The sequence below is a fragment of the Elephantulus edwardii genome, unplaced genomic scaffold (assembly GCF_000299155.1).
Source record: "Elephantulus edwardii isolate Elephantulus edwardi_28Jun2011 unplaced genomic scaffold, EleEdw1.0 scaffold00648, whole genome shotgun sequence".
Taxonomy (NCBI): domain Eukaryota; kingdom Metazoa; phylum Chordata; class Mammalia; order Macroscelidea; family Macroscelididae; genus Elephantulus; species Elephantulus edwardii.
This window is the reverse complement of record NW_006400398.1, coordinates 41,748-46,457: the sequence shown is the minus strand read 5'-3', so window position 1 is coordinate 46,457 and position 4,710 is coordinate 41,748. Positions and strand designations below refer to the sequence as shown.

General features: G+C 43.2%; 1 pseudogene; it reads left to right on the top strand.

Moving 5' to 3' along the window:
• Nucleotides 1-2,320: 2,320 nt before the first annotated feature.
• LOC102844763 lies at nt 2,321-2,765 on the top strand (annotated as a pseudogene).
• The last annotated feature ends 1,945 nt before the right edge of the window (nt 2,766-4,710 follow it).

The window sequence follows — 4,710 nt, the reverse complement described above, 5'->3', positions numbered from 1 at the left end:
AGTAGAGGATCTGTGCTGGGGGCTCTGCTCAGGGTTCCCTGCCTTTGGGATGCCTTGGTTGTTCTGCTGCATTGAAAAATACATACAGCTCCCACAGTAGGTTGAACAAAACAGTCATCTCCAACACACACAGCAAAGTGGCAGTTGGGTCATGATTTACGAAAATGGAACAAAAGTTAAGACATAAGAAAACACTCTCCATCACTCTGAATCCCATGGCTGTCTAAGGCAGCTGAGCCTGGAGGAAAGCACACTGGGTATAGATGTAGTCCCAGTCAAACATCACAGAGTTTGAAATCATGGAGGATTTGTCCTGGTCATAGAGGGGCCACAGGAAGAGGCATACACAGCCCTACCCCCACCATCCTACCAACAAGTTTATCTTTTAATAAACTCCAGTGTCTTTTTATTTTCCTTAGTCATTTCTTTCCTCACCTGTTCTTTCTGTAACCCAGATGTGGCTAGAATCCTCTTCACAGATCGGAGTAATTAACACATCCTACTGTTTTTCCTGACATGAAATTGTGACGTGCAACATGCAGTGCTTGCTGGTGGACTCAGACACTTGTATTGCCACAGTTACACATGGACTCAAATAATCTCTCCTATAGGATGTTTATGCCCTCCACCAACAGCACATTGAACTTCAAGTTCATAAATACTTAGTTTTGTAAATGCACAATAGTAATTTCTGAAAATCCCCCCCAATTAACTTTTCTCATTTTCAATCAGAGGCTCTAACTCAAACAAATAACTATTTTTTAGTAATTTACCAACATTTCCTCTATCAAAAGAAGTATAATTATTTGATGGATATTTAGATGCAGAGAATACAATTTATATCAAAAGAAGATGGAGGGAATACACAGAATGACTGTACCCAAGAATATCTGGTTGACACAGAAATAATTCAAGAAATACCATATAATTAAGAGACAATGGAAAGGAAGGAAGAAGTTCAAGCTGGATGAACAAACTGGCAAAAAATGAGGACTCAACAACTGAGAGGATACAAACTGACATGTTGCAAATGACAGATTCAGCCCTGGATATAATCACCAGACTGCTACCTGGCTCTTCACAGGAAGAGATCCATATTTGTTCCTATTCCCAAGAAAGGTCATCCAACAGAATGTGGAAATTATTGAACAATAACATTAATACCACATGCAAGCAAAATCTGCTGAAGATCATTTAAAAATGTCTGGAACAATGCATACACAGAAGAGCCAGAAGTTCAAGGTGAATTTAGAAGAGGATGTGGCACCAGGGATATCATTGCTAATGTCACAGATGTTGACTGAAAGCAAAGAATATTAGAAGAATGTCTATTTGTGCTATAATGACTATAAACCCCTACACACACACACACACACACACACACACACACACACACACACACTTGACTGTGTGGATCACAAAAGATGGTTTACACTGAAAAAATGAGAATCTCAAAACATTTGATTGTGCTCATGTGAAATGTATACCTCGACTAAGAGGCTGTTGTGTGAACAGAGCAAGGAAACGTTGTTATTTGCTGTCGAGTCACTTGCGACTCATGTTGTTGTTGTTGTTGTTATGTGCCGTCAAGTCGTTTGCGACTCATAGTGACCCTATGTACAACAGCCCTAAACCCTGCTCTATCCTGTGCCAATCGCACTGCCTCTGACACACCCATCCTGATTACCCCAGTCACTGAATCAATCCACCTCATAGAGGGTCTTTCCCCTCCTGCACTGTCCCTCCACCCTCCCAAGCATGATGTCCCTCTCCAAGGACCTGTCCCTCCTTACAGCATGTCCAAAGTATGTCAGACAAAGCCCCAGAATCCTTGCCTCCAAGGAGTAGCCTGGTTTAACCCTCTCCAGGATGAATCTGTTTTTTTTTTCTTGGAAGTCCATGGTACATTCAATATTCTTCTCCAGCAAAGGCGTCAATTCTCCTTCTATCCTCCCTAGTCATTGTCCAACTCTCTGATGCATAACAAGTGATTGCAAAGACCATGGCCTATATCAGACGCACCTTAAAGGAAACATTACATGGTTGTGCTTTAGGTTGTATCCTTGCACCATACCCACTCATTCTGTATGCTGAGTAAATTATTTGAGAAGCTGGACTCTATGAAGAAGGATTGAAGGGAGACCCATCAGTAACTTTTGGTATGCAGATGATAGAACCTTACTTGCTGAAGGTGAGGAGGACTTGAAATACTTACCAGAAAAGATCAAATACTGCAGCTTTCAGTATGGGTTACACCTCAATGTCAAGAAAACAGGAATTCTAGCACCTTCCTCCTGCTGCTTTGGTCCTCAGACAGTCCATGGCTTTGAGAGCATGTGGCTTGATCATCTTCTGAACGTGCCTCATTCCCAAGGTAGACAACAATTCAATTTGAGTTCCTACTGCTGCAGGCATCAGATGGCATTCATCATTGAACTCCTCCCAGAGGCCATGTGGACCCAGGAGGGAATGACTTGGAAACAGCCCTGAGGGAGACCTGGGAGGAAGCGGGCGTAGAAGCAGGCCAGCTGACCATCATTGAGGGATTCAGAAGGGAGCTCAATTATGTGGCCAGGCAGAAGCGGAAAAGAGTCATCTGCTGGCCAGCAGAGGTGAAAGACTATGATGTGGAGATCGGCCTCTGCCACGAGCACCAAGCCTACTGCTGGCTGGGCCTGGATGAGGCCTGCCAGTTGGCTCAGTTCAAGGAGATGAAGGAAGAGCTCCAGGAAGGACACCAATTTCTCTGCTCCACGACAGCGTGAGCTGATAGAAGCAGAGTCGTTTGGCTTTCCTCTGAGATCAGCCTTGAATAGGATCCATGACAGTCTTCTGAGGAACCCTCCCTCTAGTTCTGGGGAATGTTGTCTTTGTCTCTTCGTAGCAAAGAACAGATATTAATAAAATCAGGTCAGACCTTCAGAAGAAAGCAAGCAAAAATCTGAGTGGAAAAGAAAGCTAAGGAGGAGTTTAAAAAAATAAGGCCCAATAAATGTATCTTTACACTTTATAAATAAACCTCAAGTAGCTTATCCTTTAAAAAAAAAAAGAAGAAGAAGAAAACCGTAATTCTCACTAGGCAATGTCATGATACGTGCATGGAGAAAAGGTTAAAACTGCCAACAGCTACATCTTACTTAGATCCAGAGTCAATATCCTTGGTACCAGCAGTCAGGAAATTAGGAGATACATTTCACTGGGGAAGTCTGCAATCAGGGAACTCTGTAAATTACTGAGGAGCAGTGTTGTTTGAGGACCAAGGAGTGCATGATTCAGGCTATGATCATTTCAATCACTTGCTATGCTACTTAGAAAAAAAATTGATGCCTATGAATGATAGTATTGGAGAAGAGTGCCGGTATCCCACGGATTGCCAAAGGAACAGACAGATATGTCCTGGAGAAGGTTTGAGGGTCAAATTCCACTTTGCATACCTTGGGCTTGTATATTCATCTCCAAGGAATAACCTTTCTGGTTCCTTGGAGAAGGACATTGTGCCTGGAAAGGTGGGTGTGGGGGGATGGTAAAGGAGAGGAAGACTCAACCAGCTAGACTGACACAGTGACTGCAGGAATGGGCTGGAGTGTGTCAGAGATTGTGAGGATGGCACAGAATAGGACAACAGCAACTCAGACGGAGTTTGTATTTCATTGTAGTTCACAAAACTGAAGAGGAACACTCTAAATGTAAAGAATTAAGCCTTCAGATAACTTGATGGGTAGGTTTTAGCTCCTGTTTTCCCGAAGTCTGTGAGGGTTAAATTGCAAACACTCTTAACACACATGCTGACACATGGGTTCTCTCTCCCTCCTCTCCCCCTTTCACTCTCCCTCCTCTCTCTCTCCCCACCCCACTTTCTCTTGAGGCCCTCTTCTGAGAAATAACTCCTGCTGTTTGCTGTTTTCAAATCCAAGAATCAACCTTTGCCTTCTTTTATGTCAATCTTTAATTTACTGTTTCAATCCTAATTCTGCTTACTCTGATTAAAATAGAATCTGTATCATCTACTGACAAGGGACTTCTCACCCAAGCCAATATAGATTCATATATGCTAAACTGTTCCTCATTCCACCTTTGCATCTGTATGGTATGATTTAGAAATGTGGAACATGGTGCACATTTAAATGATTTCAGTACTGAGCAGCCTGACCTAACTGCCCTTGTGGGCCATCTGCATGTAACCTTTTCCTAAGAGAATCCTGCCATGAAGAAGCAAGCACGCAGACGGCGTCCAGAACCACCTCCCCTCACACTTCATTCATGGGCCTCTCAGCAGGCCTAATAGTCCCAATAGATTCCCCTCTGATCCCATGTCCCATGTTCTCAGCCTTTTCTCAGTATGACAGTTATTCTGAAATGTGTCTAATTTATCATGTCTTTCTAACCACCTGACCTTGGACTAATACTGGGTCTCCTCTGAAGAGGAAAATAACTCCATTTTTTTCAGCAGGCGAAGTCTCCTTTCTATTACACATGAGCCGAACCTGCCTGAAGGAGAAAATCTGCCAGAAGGTGTCATTTCACCCTCTCTTTGATACGCAGCCTCTGATAAGCCCTCATTTAACAAATATTTATTGTTGAGCTAGCAGACACACAAGTGTCTGTCCAGCATGGCTCCTCACCTGAGGACCTACTAGTGCTGATGCAGACAAAAGTGTGACACAGATCAGGAGTTAAACAATGGGGCAGGTGAGGCCACGGGCAGCAAAT